Genomic DNA, 15,720 nt, shown 5'->3' with positions numbered 1-15,720 from the left:
TTTCCACATGAGAAATTCTCGGTAACTTCTGAGAATGTTCTCGAGAACGAGAATTTATTTATTTATCGTAGTTTATACCATGAATATTCACGATAGTTTAGGTGTAGTCCTTACCCCCAGAAAATTCCGACTTTTGGTCGTCCGCTTCCGGTCAGAAAAATGTATGACGGCCCGGCCAAACGGTCAGACTTAGGTGGGGGGTGCTCGACCAAATGTCATAGACGGACCCTGGCAGTTTTTGATTCCGCCATTTCTTTTTTCAATATGGCCGACTTTTTTTTTACTTTTTTAATTTTGTCCTAGTGCGCTGAAATTTTGGTCACGGAATCTCGGGGTCCCCTAGATACCTATGAAAAATTTTTTTTTGGAAAAATGCTACAATTGCGGGAAAACTGGCCACTTTTATTTTGTATGGCAACTTTTAAACGGTGCGTGATAGGTGGGGAGTGCTCGACCAAATGTCATAGAGGGCCCCGAGACAAAATAAACTGCATTAAAAAAAATCAAAATGGCCGATTGTTTTTTTTAATTTTTTCAAGTTGGTCCGAGCGCGCTGAGATTTGGCATGGCGAGAGACAGAGGCCTCTAGATTCTAATGAAACAAAAAAAAAATTTTGGTAAAATGGAATTGTCGAAAGTCGAAATGTTCTCTGAAATACAGTGACAATTTAAGCAACTTATTGGTAAACTTATCACATCAACAAAATAGCTAACTGTAATAGACAATAATATATGCATAATAACATTAAGTTTTAAGTTATGCCTATTTAAACTTTATTTCAAGTATATTCTCTTGTTTAAACAATAATTTCCATGTTGCAGGAATGTTCTGAGAACATTCTCGAGAACGTTTCCGCTTTTTGGGAATGTTCTGCAATTTGTACATTGCTACTCTAGCATCAAAAACCACGGAGGAAACCGTCGAGTATGTTTGTATGAATATGGAGTTGGGCGGGACATGTTGCTAGGCAGAGTAATGGCCTCCTCCTTAGTCGTACACTCTTGTCGGACTGGTCGTGGTTATGGGTTGTCCTTTCCTATGTTTATTGCGGCTGTTGCGATACTCCTCCATCTCTCCCTGTTTGTGGCACTCCGAGCACACTCAGTCAGGGAACATTTCGTCGTGGACTTCATGAGATCCGTCCACTTTGCTGGATGACAGGTGATGATAGAGTGATGGCAGGTGGACCACAATGTTGACGGATTGGTGGCCGCTTTCGGATGAAAGAAGCGCCTGGCGTCCGTTGGCTCGTCCGGACCGGACTAATCTCAATAAGGACTAGTTTCCCCTCTGGGTTGGAAGGTCAGATGGCAGTCGTTTTCGTAAAAACTAGTGCCTACGCCAATTCCTAGAATTAGTTTGTCAAGCGGACCCCAGGCTCCCATGAGCCGTGGCAAAATGCCGAGACAACGCGAGGAAGATGAGTTATCATTAGAAATGTTAACTTTAAATCTTCCTGGTTTGACCCATTGGTTGACTGGTAGAGAATGCCTTAAGGTATTAAGTCTGCCATTTGTACTTGTGTATTGTGCAATATAGATTAAATGAATAAATAAATAAATAAATCATAAATTCGCAAGTTTCTTAACGTTCTTGGGTAAGGATATAACCCTATAGTAATGGTTTTTCCGGTACAATACTGTAAAGTCTTGTTAAAGCTACCTTAACTTGCCACAATTAAGACTAAGGAATAAAATAACCTTAACCGTCGTTTAGGCGAGTTTTAAACGGCAGTTAAAGCTAATTAGCCCGTTAAGGAAGCAGTTTGCAGGATATAGTTATTGTGGAAGTTAAGGCTTCATTTTGGGTTTAAACAGCTTGTGGGAATAAAATATGACGTCCTCTCCTCACCTCTTTATTTCTTGTTTTAGGTTAGTTCAAAATTTAATAAAACCATAAATGTATGTGTAATGTCTAAGTACTTATGTGTTTAGTAATTACTCTAGTATTTAATATAAATAGGGTAGGTGATTCGTCAATTACTGGCGACTGCTTAATAACTGGTCACCTTATATCTACTATTAATGTGTTCTATTCACCTATAAACAGAATTAATTTCAGTATAAGGTGACTAGTTATTGAAGGGCGGCCAGTTATTCCTTATATTAAAATGAATTCTGTTTATAGGTGAATAGAATTCAGGTGGCCAGTTATTGTTAACAGATGACCAGTAAATAACGATTACCGTATTAAGAAAATGGCGTATTTTCGCGTAAACTGACTTCGGATTTAGTTATCGTACGCCCCGCTTGCGTCATTACATAATCATAATCATACTACCGTATTCGAACTTAGACTTAGAACAAGATATTCACAAGAGACGACACGTACTAGATCCATTCTAGATACGTTATAGTTTAGATACCAACTAGTTCTCTTTTGCAGCGCAATTCGGGCAACCAATGTCACTTTTACGTTAGATAGAGTAAGATATGTATGTATTAGATGTGAATTGAACCTGTGGAAATCGTTCAAGAGTATCTCCAGAATCGCGCAAATGTAAAATTTGACAGGTTAGATCTTAAACATATCGTTATCTTGGTGATGTCTAAAAGATATCTAATAGATGTCTATTTCAAAATCCGAATCGGGCCCATAATATATTTATTGTGTCTATAGGTATACATAAAAGGTGTTACATATGTCAAGTACGAGTGAAATGCACGGTATCTGAATGACATCATTTCGATCATTCTGATAACAGCGTACGTTCGAATTGTCCTGTTAAAGAGTGACGCGTTTACCCGTTAAAACTAGAATTGCAGGGCATTGTAACAGGGCTAACTGGCCCCGTTTACACAGCCTCTAAATTACCGCTCCTGTGTAACACGTCCAGAGCAATTACTCCCACAATTACCTCTATACAGCTCCGATCCTCATTCTGCTGTTCCCAACGCTATATAACAAAGGCGAGTAATCGACTACAATGTTCATCTCTACATGACATTTCCATCTTCACTACTACAGCTTTATAAGGCAGTAGACATGTGTCGTTCACGAGAGTTCACGAGTGATTTAAATGTACTATAATTGTCTTTTGATTGAACTCACTCACACTTTTTTACCTCACTGATGATTTAACTCGCTCAGTAACTCATCTATCTCATTGTTCCTCGCTCGCTCATTCCCACTCATGATTCGAATGAACTGGCCGAGCGTGACGAGCGAGTGACACGATGGGAATATGTTTCGAAACGGTTCGGAAGAATTCGGAGGGTGTCGCTGTCGGGAGAACATGGCGGGATCGTACCAGCTCTGTCGTCTTCGGTATTTCCGGACCGATACAATATTCAAACCTTCAAGAAAAACGCGTGCTCACATATCAAAGGCTGCCAACCACGGGCGACACTAATTTCTTACCATCAGGCGATTCATCTGCTCATTCGCCTCCTATATCACCAAAAAAATAGTACTTATGCATTTGAACCAAACTTAAATACCCATCCCAAGCACAACATTAGTAATTTGGCACAACCCTAACGCATTTGTATCCTCAAGGGACCAACAGAGCTGATCGCTTTAAAAACAAAACACTGCGCTAACACGAGAGACTCATCTATGCCCATACATACCCAGTTACTTAACTCTTTACAACATGTTCGTCTAAACTGAACTGTATTGGCTGTGCATTTAGGTTGAGTTTTGAATGACAGCGTTCGAGGTTGAACCATTTAGGGTTGTGCATAGCATTTGTTAGTTCGGTGATCGAAAACAATGGCGCTAGGCACAATAAACAGGGAATGGACGGTATTAGAGGCTTTGAGCGCTTTAATTTGTTAATTAACTGAAATTGTCGCTATTTTGGACTGGGTTTGAAATGTATTGACGGCAAATACCTACATTAGGTAGTAAATAGCGCTAGGAATCTCTAAAGGGGCCCACTGATTACCAGTCCGCCTGCAGTCTCTGGCCTTATCGGGCGGCCTGCCGTCCTAGACCAATAACGTCCACAAACATAAGCGATTATTGCCGGCCGGCAATGGTCTGCTGCCACCTCTGCGACTACAGACGAGTCGTCACTTTCCCACCGTACGGCCGCCCGCCGGCAATAGTCTGATATAATTTTGACAGGTCCCTACAAATTGACAGTTCGCCGGACGATATCAGCCTGTCAGTTGGCCGTAAAAGGCCACACATTAACAGTTCTATTTCAGATTTTGGACTGACGGCTATTCAAAATACGGCTCGTCGATTCCGGTCAGCGTCGACAGATATCTGCCGGACAGTCCGTGGCCTGCAGGCCAATTTACACACACATTATCAGATAGCCGGCCGGTGGCCTGTCGGCCGTCATCTGCTGTCAGTCGACGGCCTTCAGTTTCACGTTTTTCAACTAGTTTAATTTTTTCAGCAAAATGGACAGTCGACGTCAAAGATAATGTTTACACTTGTGGACCTTATTCCGTTGTAATAAGGCAAAAAATGTAAACATTTTTGACTACTACAGTGAAATCTGGTTAATTGGTTACTTGGATAAATGGAAAACCTCAATAGTTACAACCAAAGCTCTGGTTCTGGTCCTTTGGAACCAAAGGTCCTCTATAATTGAAATAATGAAACTTTTTTAGTCATTATATTAGTTACATGAAATTTGATTTTGATGTTTTTTTAGGGTTCCGTACCCAAAGGGTAAAACGGGACCCTATTCCGTCCGTCCGTCCGTCCGTCCGTCTGTCACCAGGCTGTATCTCACGAACCGTGATAGCTAGACAGTTGAAATTTACACAGATGATGTATTTCTGTTGCCGCTATAACAACAAATACTAAAAACAGAATAAAATAAAGATTTAAGTGGGGCTCCCATACAGCAAACGTGAATTTTGATCAAAGTTAAGCAACGTCGGGCGTGGTCAGTACTTGGATGGGTGACCGTTTTCTTTTTGCTTTTTTTCCGTTTTTTTTTGCATTATGGTATGGAACCCTTCGTGCGCGAGTCCGACTCGCACTTGCCCGGTTTTTTTATGTTTGCCTCCGTAATTAAACAGATTGCATAAAGTAGATACCTACTCTATAATTGTAACAGTTTCAAATAGTTCCACTGTTTGGTCCTATTTATTATTTCTACTAGTAAGATAGGATATACTTTGTATATTTATTTATTTTATTATTTTAAACTTTATTGCACAAAACAAGTTAAAGGTACAAAAGGTGGACTTAATGTTTTAAGTTATAATTCTTTACCAGTCAACTACTGGCCCAACCAGAAACTATTTTACAAGCTTTTATTACCTAACTGACTTTCAAATCTGAAAAGGCCGGACGGAGGTTATCAATAGGGAATATTACGCGAAACTCTGCGTAGGGGGCGCCAGACCGTTACAGAAACGAAATACTACCAGAAAAAGGTGACGAAGTGGATTACTATATCTGGTGATTTACGTAATTTTTTTGTTTGATTTCTTGTAAATTATAAAAATCTTTTATTACAAGGTATCAAACAAAAAAATCACCCGTAAACCGCCCAAGTAGACCTAATAGTATGTAGAAAAGTTTATAAAGAGTAGAATGAATAAAACAAATACATAACAGTAAAAGTATTTTTATTTCTTTCAATTTGATTTACAAAGATAGCACCTAAATAAGAGCCGGTGTAATTAAAAGTAGGTTGAATCCACCGCTTGCAGCTTTTGACTTCACATCCTTTTTTTGTAATAATTGTCACATAGTAGGAGAATTTCGGGTAGGTAATATCGCCTCGCCACGCTCTGTAACTCCGAATACAGTTTGCTCCAGATATTCTCTTAAGTAAAAACGGAATGAATTAATGTTGTCATAATTCGGATCCAACTTGTAGCTGAAGAATTTCAGGCATAGATCTTATCTCTTGTCTAAGCAGGTACCTCCATACTTGCGCTAATGTTCCTACCTCGTGTCTTTATAGCGGAATCAAATCGCACAATTTTTGCAGAATGTCAGTCGTGAAAAATAATTAAAATTGTGATATTATATTTTCGATTTACTTATAAAGGTATTTTTCATAGCTAGTCTTTTCATTGCTAGCTGCCGTGAACGCCAACGATGGTGTACCTCCCGCCGTTGTCTTGAGAACTATTAAAATTTTAACCAGTGTTGTAGGTAATATTGGGAGGCTAAGTAATTTACTTATTTGAATCTTTGAATGCATGCTCCTTTTTTACTCGGTTACACTTTCAGCAATCAATAATCATGTCTGTATTTTCGAATATATAAGCCACGCAAATACAATATGTCACATTTAAAATTAATAGAGAAAAAATAAGGTTTATGTCATAATTCTCTTTACGACATTTATTTTTGACTGACAGTAAACAACAGTTACGAGGTAACAACATGATAAATAAAGAAAAGTCTTGACAAACTAGATACATGCAACCTTCGCATTGTTGTATTCAGGCCTTAAAATTGTATAAATTTTATACTGACATCTGGTGACGTAGTTTGCACATTCGGAATAATTTTATTTCAATTTGACAGACGCCCTACCGTATTTAAGATTAATAAGGTGTACTGGCCGTAAATTGTGTATGAAATTACAAGCAAATATCAGCCTCAAAGAATTAAGTATTGGATCCGTGATGTTCGAAGACAAAAAGTCGTATGCTTATATTGCTTATTAGGGACTATGAACTCTTAAGTATTAGGAATAAAATAGAATTTACTAATTCTGTAACGTGTGTCGATCGCCGGCCGGCTACCTCATGATGTGTGTTTGACTGGACTCGAGGCCACGGACTGTCCGGCGGATATCTGTCGGCGCTGACTGGAATCGTCAGGCGGCCACAAACGATCAGTTCGTGTAAGTCGTCAGGCCGAAAACTGACAGAAAACTGTTAGTGTGTGGCCTTTTGCGGTCAACTGACAGGCTGATATCGTCCGGCGGACTGGTAATCAGTGGGCCCCTTAAGTTAAAAATACCTAATTATTATCCTTTATTTTACAATTTCTTTTTCTAATACCACGTCAATGGCAAATAAGCATACGGTACGCCTGATAGTAAACACAAGCAGTCACCGTAGCCTATGGAGCCCTGCAAATTCATGCTTTAGTCTCTCGAGAAAGCCTCGGCAGTGCGTCTCTTCGAATCTTGGTTACGAACCAAAAGGTTGTCTCTTGATATTTATTTAATCCTAAAAATGGTTTGGATATAACTATTCACACAACGTGGATTAAATTCATCACTTGAAAGACAGCTAGACGTGAAATCACCGAACTTCACATAATAAGAAAACTTGAAATAAGTAAACAAAAAACTGTTTCACTAGAAACCTCCAAATACACATTGCCAAGCAAACTTTACCTTAACACTGCAGTCGCTTACGTCAAAAGTCGTCGAATTTATACAGTATTCTTTTTAATAATGACGTAAGAGTTAATTGCTTTAGAGTCGATTTTCCATTGGCAAGACGAAAATAGGCTCCCATTCCTATAGAAACAAAGATCCTTTCAAGTTCCCGAATGTGTCCGAAGTTTATCCTTGATATTCGTAAAGCACGCAATATAGTTTGTGTGGCCGACTACCACACAAATTTAAGACTTGATTTTACTTTCGTTAATTTTTTACGTGACTGCTGAAAGAGTTATGTTTTCTAGCGTCATCGTCACCGGAATTTCGGAGGTAGAAAGTTCCTATTTTATTTAATTGTTCCAATCAACCAGTGAAACTATAAGTACCTACCTACGTTAAATAAAATTTTATGAAAAATCAAGACAATTATTTTATTCTATAAAGCAATTTGAAATTTTTTTCGACATTATTCTTGCAATTCCGTTAAGTACCTTATTGGAATTCTGAAAGTCCTTACTATTCATTTTTAGATAAATTTAACGTGATGCCTTAATAAAAAAATTCAAATGGAAATTTAATCCCCTGAGGGTACCAGCACAATTTTATACATTATTCTTTCTAAAGCACTTAGGAAAATTACCTGCGACAGTCGATTGCATATTATAAACCCGTGACCCACATTTGTAGAACTGCCGGCGTACATAAATCAGGTTGAATCCTGCAAATCCAGGGTCTGTAAGATCTACCTGACTTTGATTTGTGGCGACATTAGCGAAAACGACGCTTATTACATACGAATCAGGGTCCAAATTGCGCTGGGGGCTGGGGTATCTTTGATCTCGTTTGTGGGCGGCTTTAGAAGTCATTAGGTGTAGTGAAATGATTTAGTTTAATTGCTTGCTTGGGGGTAAGTAATTACGTATTACTAATATTTTGGATTGGATTGGATATACTGATTTATATTTGTTTGTGTTATCTGTTCTAGAAAGTGCTTTTGCTTTTGAGTAATGTGTATAATTATAATATATGAATATATTTTATTCATAATTCATAATAGTAGCATCACATACCTAAATCATGTAACAGACATAATTAAAAACTAGGTACAAGCTGTCATTAAAAAAAACCCTCGCTACAGAGAAGTTTGCATATGCGATACAAAATAACCTCGGTAGTCACTCGGCTCAAATTTAATATGGCTGGACTAAGCCCAAAGTCCAGTAAAACTTAATTTTTAAGTCCAGAAATGTAGGTCACACGTTCAGAAAACTAGGGCATGCCTAGCTAAGCTAACATACGGCTTATTTGTCCGAGTGAATTGCATAATTTAAGTTTGGATATCTTAGTTTCGAGAACGAACTTTACCGAAAGGTCTTATGGTATAATTCGAACAAAGCTTATAAGATGTCATAGTGATACGATACTGATCTGTCAGTATCATGACGATTTTGGTAGAAATGTCACTTTTGTCACCTATAATATTTAAAACTTTCGCGTTTTGAACACATATTAACTCACATTTATAGATGGGTCTAACGACTACCTCTCTCTCTCGGGTCTGTGACTTTTGTCACAGATTGGTATCGTATCGCTGTTTTTTTTTTTATAAAGCCTATAAGGTGTCCCACTGCTGGGCAAAGGCCTCCCCCCTAGACCTCCAATCCTCCCGATTAAGTGCAGCCTCTGTCCAGTTGCTGAGAAATGTGTCCAGGTCGTCCCGCCATCTCCTCTTAGGCCGACCTTGCCGGCGTTTACATTGTGGCACCCACTCCGTGGCTAGTTTAGCCCACCTCTGTGGGTGCATACGTCGTACATGGCCTGCCCAGTCCCACATTAGCCTGGCGGTTTTTACCCCAACGTCGACGATGCCTGTTTTGGTGCGCAACGTAGTGTTCCGGATCCGGTCAATCCTTCTCACCCCAAGCATGTTGCGCTCCATCGCTCTTTGGCAAACCTTCAGTTTGGTCTTTTGTAACTCGGTAAGAGACCACGTTTGAGCACCGTAAGTGAGGATTGGCAAAATGCACATGTCGACGAGTCTACGCTTAAGAGCTAATGGAAGGTCTCCCTTCAGTAGCTCCTTAAGAGACCAATAGCTCTTCCAAGCGTTTTGGATCGCTGTTACATCTTATAAATATTGTTCGAGTTGGACCGTTACGGTTACTACGTATTCGCTGTGTGGGAGTTAAATACATCGCTTGTGACGGAAATCTGTTTTCAGTTTTACGCTTCGGGAATCCTAAAAGACCGTATTTGAGATAGGTACCTACTACAATTTAAATAAGTGTTTATTTTGGTTTGTGTAGGAGTAAAAGCAGGCTTTGTTGAGTATTGTGAAATACAATTCCTTCAGGTTAATATTAATAAGAGAAAATTATTGATAATAGGGGCGGGCGTTATGTAAAATATAATTTATATTTCTGGAGGCGTCGATGTAGGTGTAGGTGTAGGTAGATGTAGTAAATAGAAAGCGCTGGTGGCCTAGCGGTAAGAGCGTGCGACTTTCAATCCGGAGGTCGCGGGTTCGAACCCCGGCTCGTACCAATGAGTTTTTCGGAACTTATGTACGAAATATCATTTGATATTTACCAGTTGCTTTTCGGTGAAGGAAAACATCGTGAGGAAACCGGACTAATTCCAATAATGCTTAGTTTCCCCTCTGGGTTGGAAGGTCAGATGGCAGTCGCTTTCGTAAAAACTAGTGCCTAAGCCAATTCTTGGGATTAGTTTAACCCCAAACTCCCATGAGCCGTGACAAAATGCCGATACAACGTGAGTGAGAAGAAAAAGATTAATGCGAGCGAGATGTAGGTATTATAGAAAGCAAGTTACGCAGACGTTATCGAACTTGTCAGTTTGACAATGCTAAGACATTCGTGGTAAGACTGGTAAGGGTACTAATAAAGTAAAATCATAATATGCCACAGGTTGAACCAAATATTCAAGTACCGTACCAATAAACCCAGTTTCAATCGGCAGTTAGTGGAACGTTAATTCCATCAGGACCCCCCCCCCCACCCCCCTGACCGACATTACTCGCCGAAAACTGTATTTCCAGTTGGATCAGCCGTTTTAAAGCCGGAGGGAACAGCCCTCTCGTTTTCAAAATCATGTCGGTTGTACACGTCGAGAGCCTCTCGCCGGCAGTCTCGGCACCGCTCCCATCCAATCGGAGAATCGCGAGACGAGATAAAGGAAGAGCGAGACGAGAAGGGAGCAGCATGTAAGTACACACTCGTTCTCGGCCTGTATCGGGGTCTCTCGACGTGTGTGTACAGCTCGCATCAAGGTAGTTTTATTAAATTATAGTGATAATTTTATAGTTAAAACCTGAAGCCACCCAAAAATAGACCAATAGCTCCCAGGCTCAATACTATTTCGAATATCTTTGTTCAGGTGTGAGTACGGTTGGTGCCCCAAAACTTAAGTAGGTACACAAGTTTAATTTCGTTGTATAAAAAAGTGGTACCTAACTTAAAATGTTAGGGAATATATTTGATTGTTCCAGTTCTGAAGCAAAATATTTTCTGAAAGGAAGAATCAACTCAGACAAACGACAAAAATGCGTTGGTATTGAGACTTAGGTAATTTCTTGTTAAACTTGTGAACCATTTGGTAGTAATGGACGGACGGTAGTTGTGTGATTATACGGAACTTAATTGGACAAACACAAGATATTATCAATATTCATATTTTGTTGCAAGTAATCTTCGAATGTCATTCAAATTGTAAGGAAATTCGTGTATCTTACAAAAAAAAACGTGCGTTTAACACTTGACTAAATAGTCTACCATATCTGTCAATGTAGCGCTCCCGTCCCCCGGGATATGAGTTCATAAATAATGCGCCGGCCACGCTGCACTGTAATTGGGCTTTTAGGTTACTACTAGCATAGTGGCTAGTACCTATAGTAGGTACAGTAGTAAAATGTACGTTCCAATTGGTTTCCTAGTTATCAAAGAGGCCAATCCATTTTAACATCAAGATGCTACGTACCATCTTGATGTTAAAATGGTGTCATTTTGTTGCATATTGGTACATGTATACGAACAAGTACGAACGGAATGCACTTGTAAATAACATATTGACATCATGTTGATATTGCATTTTGGTACATGTATACGAACAAGTACGAACGGAATGCACTTGTAAATAACATATTGACATCATGTTGATATTAAAATGTAAGTAGGTGTGTTTGAATTGGCCTCATGGTTGGAGAGCCAAAGTCTATCTTCTGAGTGCTAAAAGGAACGGTATTCTGAGTTTACAAGGTGTTAAAATTTTGATATTTTTTAGGGTTCGGTACCCAAAGGGTAAAAACGGGACCCTATTACTGACTCCACTGTCCGTCCGTCTGTCCGTCTGCCTGTCACCAGGCTGTATCTTATGAACCGTGATAGCTAAACAGTTGAAATTTTCACAGATGATGTATTTCTGTTGCCGCTATAACAACAAATAATAAAAAGTACGGAAACCTTGGTGGGCGAGTCCGACTCGCACTTGTCCGGTTTTTTATATTGATATAATATATTGCAGCATTAATGCTGGTGTTGGCAGAATCCGAAAGTTATTTTATTTCGCGCATATCAATTAATACGCAAGAGAAACGGATCATTAAGCATTAATTAATATAAATTACTAAAAGACATAAACAGGAATATAGAACTAAAACTAACTACAATTAAAATAACTAAAACTAAAAATACCTATCAAAATTTGGTGCCCTCGGGAGGGTGCCCAACACGCAGGCAGCGTTCCCGCGCTGGATTGCGATTGAAATTTTCTTCATGCGCGAGAAAACTGCCCGCGCGGTCGTATCATATTTAACTAGGACACAACCTTAACAATATTAACAAATAAAATTGTGAAAGTAAAACAAAAATAATATCAGCACGCGCAATTGAACTAGTCCGGTTTAAACCGGATTTATCCGGTTCACTTGCGGCGCTTGCTTATTTAGTGTTCGGGATAAATGTGATTTGTTTAGCTCGGGACTTTTCCGGTAAAAAGTTCATAAAACTCTACTCAAACTCAAATTCAAGTAACATAGATACATACACGCGTATTCGGGAAACGAGATAATCACAAGATCTAGAGACGATATAGAGATCAACTAGATTTACATTAGATATCGACTAGATGTGACTTGGATATCTAAGTCATAACTTGTCGAAATCGTTTAAGAGGACCTCCAGAATCGCGGAAACGTCAAATTTGACATATCTATCTTACAAATATCTTTAAATTATCCATATCGTAACTTGTTGAGGTCTAGTAGAGATCTAACTCATTTTCAGAGCCGATAATAGTAGTTTGCGTTACAAGGGATCAAAATGATATATTTCCGTCTAGGGCGTACATTGAATCCAGAGCTTTGAATTCCTCATTACGAATTCAAGTGTTAACGCCCAAGACGAAATAATTTTGATACCATGTGACACATACTGCTTTTCACATCAACTATGAGGAAAATAAAAAATCTTAGTGTTGACACTACAGTGTTGCCACTTTTTAATTTCTACTCTTTTTTGCCAGGCTGTACATACGATGTTCATAGTTAATTTTATTGATAATATTTTATACTGGCAATGAAATGTCGTTGAGCAGAAAAGTGCCACTTTGATCCCTCCTAGCAGGTAAGAAAAATCCATTTTCTGATTAGCTGATGTGAAAAGTATATTATTCATCCTTACGTGTCTTATCATGTAAACAAACAAAATTCATATCCATAGAAAACCTAGACATCGTAATGTCAGATGTTTTTGAGGTGATCCGTTCGTTACTGGTATTATTAGTGAAAATCAGAATCAAGGATTTTATTCGTGATAAACTTAAAAATAAGGTTACATACAAGAGTATAATTAAAAAACTACAAATATTAATAAGATTGGTAAGCGTTAAAGTTTGCCACGAAATGGGCTCGCCTCAGTATAATACTGACCCGAAGGTCAGCGCTGATCTTCCGGCGAGACCATTTGTGGGCCACGAACGCAGCAGCCGTACGACACGGCCCTATCATAAGCTGAATGCCGCCTTTGCAGCTGCAGCGACCGGCGCCTTCTTCTCTTATTAGAAATTATATTTTACTGTGGTTATTTGGTTGATTTCAATACTTTGTGAGTTTTTTTAAGTGTATACTTTATCGCGAAAAAAAAAATATCCTCCCACAGAAAATGGACTAGCCAAAATGTATGCAACAGCCAAATTTTTGTTTCGTGATTTCGGGGTTTGTCCCATAGTAAAAGTTGCTCAGTTTAATCCCAAAACCTCCCTGGCAACGGAAATGCAGTTATTTTTTAGCCACCCTGTATAGGCTATATGATGATCATGACATTATAGGTCCATATGTATTGTTATGTATGTCAGTTACATAATATTTCCAGTGCAATAGTGCATTCATATCACGAAAGATCCAATATCGCATATTTCTTTGCCGTCAGTTTCATATCATATTGTTGCACGAGACGGAATAGGTTGGAGATGACATATCAATAAAAACTTTTTATTTTTTCATTTTACTATAATCATAATCTTGAATTTCGGTTCCACACATTACATAAACATATTTCATGGTAAAAAGGATAGATAATTAAGAATATTATCTTCATATTTGTTAGGTATGAAATAAATAAATCCTGAGAAATTTTCCCAAAGGGTAGCCCTTGTTGACAAATATTTTTTACTGTGCATATTGTTGATCATTTTAACACATAGAATATTTCGAAGATATGCGTTTTTTTATAGTTAAATTATTGTAGTTATAATGTTAATGACATTTTGTATAAGTGTAAGACAGATATAAAAAAAAACTTTGTCAATTAAATGTATTTTTGGGCCAACTTACCAAACTACCATAATGGCCACTTCTCAAGACTCTTAATACCTCCGTTAAAACGTCATGCTACCGAGAAATTTATATAAAATTTGTATAAAAGTATAGTGTGAATACTATGAGTACCTGAAGTCACCTCCCAAGACTTCCATACCTCTTTAAGATCACGTTTGTTGCCAGGCCCGGAGCTCAAAACAACTCCTTTGACCCGCATTCTTGCTAAAATGGAGATTATTAAATGTTGAATTGCTACTGTTTCAGTCCCAGATGTTTATGAAATTTGACGTTCTATGTACAGTCAGAAACTTCATTAATAGGTCTATCATTTGACAGGGGGTGGGAAGCCAAAAAAAGTAGAAAGATACAAAATAACGACGTACAATTACTTATACACTTAAATATAAATGATAATAAGACAGGTTTTCGTGATTTTCTTCTATCGAGCCAATTTTAATCTCTTTAAGTTTTAAGTTTTAAGACCACCGGTGGACGGGCAGCAGCGTCCCTCAAATTCGGTGTACTCACTGCGATCGCCAACCCGCCTGTCAAGCGTGGTGATTATGGCATACACCCCCCAAAAGGGGGAGGCCTATGTTCAACAGTGGACGTCTTATGGCTGAGATGATGATGATGATGATGAAGTTTTAAGGCTTTCATTAAAATGTGTAAAAAAAATAATAAAGAAAACAACAATTTTGTACTAGTCTTAACCTAAAATAACATAATATAGTGTTAAATTGTTTCTGGCATTTCCTAAGTATTTTATCTAACTCTTTTCGAACTATATTGATTTTAGCAAAGCCAGTTTGGATTAGGCTAACCCGTGTACTGCACGGACGTTCGGACGCGGCTTTAGGCCGGTATTAGGCAGTGGGGGGGTTAAGTTTCAGCAACACAGGGATAATAAATACAGTTGAAAGGTTACATTGGGGTTTCAGGTTCCCGGACCATGTTTTGTTAAAGCTGATATTTTGGAAACTTTATTTCTTCTGAGCTGTTGAAAAATTGTTTCAACTTTTTCTACTTTCAACTTTTTCAGTTTTTGAAAAATCAATAAATGATGAGAAATTTGCGTTTTATCCACAAGAGTGTCAAAATAATTTGATGCAAATTTTTTCATGTTGCCTGGTGGAATTGACTTTTAAGTGAAGATTTTGAACGATAGATATTTAAATAGTGGTCACATGGATTTTATTTGTATTTTTTTTTGTCAGTACTTTCTCCACGCTGATGTTTCCCTCGGTAGCAAGGTTCTTTTAACCCTCGTACCTTGAAATACTCGCAACGCTCAAGTTTTTTAACTTTTCAGGATTTTCGTAAGGTGTATATCTATAGGTTAGGTTTATTTTATGGCAATCCCGAAAAGTTACGCGTTTCTGAGAAAAACTAAATTATGACCAACGAAAATGCGGACAAACAATGCTTTATGACTTAAAACTTTATGGGAAGCAATAGAGACCCAAACTTTTATGCTCTAGCGACCATTCTAGGTACTGATAATGTTCCTAATAAAATCATCAATATCATGATAAGTATGGCTTCAAAAAAGATACCTATTAATCCGAACAGGGTATCCACACATCGTAGGACGTATTAAAAGTCGTTGGCTATGCAGGGAGC

General features: G+C 38.3%; 1 protein-coding gene across 8 annotated transcripts in view; it reads left to right on the top strand.

Annotated features, from left to right (window-relative positions):
• LOC134675839 (hemicentin-2) overlaps window positions 1–15,720 on the top strand; it is a 665,006-nt gene that overhangs the window by 335,175 nt on the left and 314,111 nt on the right. The gene's annotated exons all lie outside the window — the stretch shown is intronic.

Source organism: Cydia fagiglandana, chromosome 23, assembly GCF_963556715.1.
Source record: "Cydia fagiglandana chromosome 23, ilCydFagi1.1, whole genome shotgun sequence".
Lineage (NCBI taxonomy): Eukaryota > Metazoa > Arthropoda > Insecta > Lepidoptera > Tortricidae > Cydia > Cydia fagiglandana.
The sequence above is the reverse complement of the archived record's forward strand: the minus strand, read 5'-3'. Positions and strand labels throughout refer to the sequence as shown.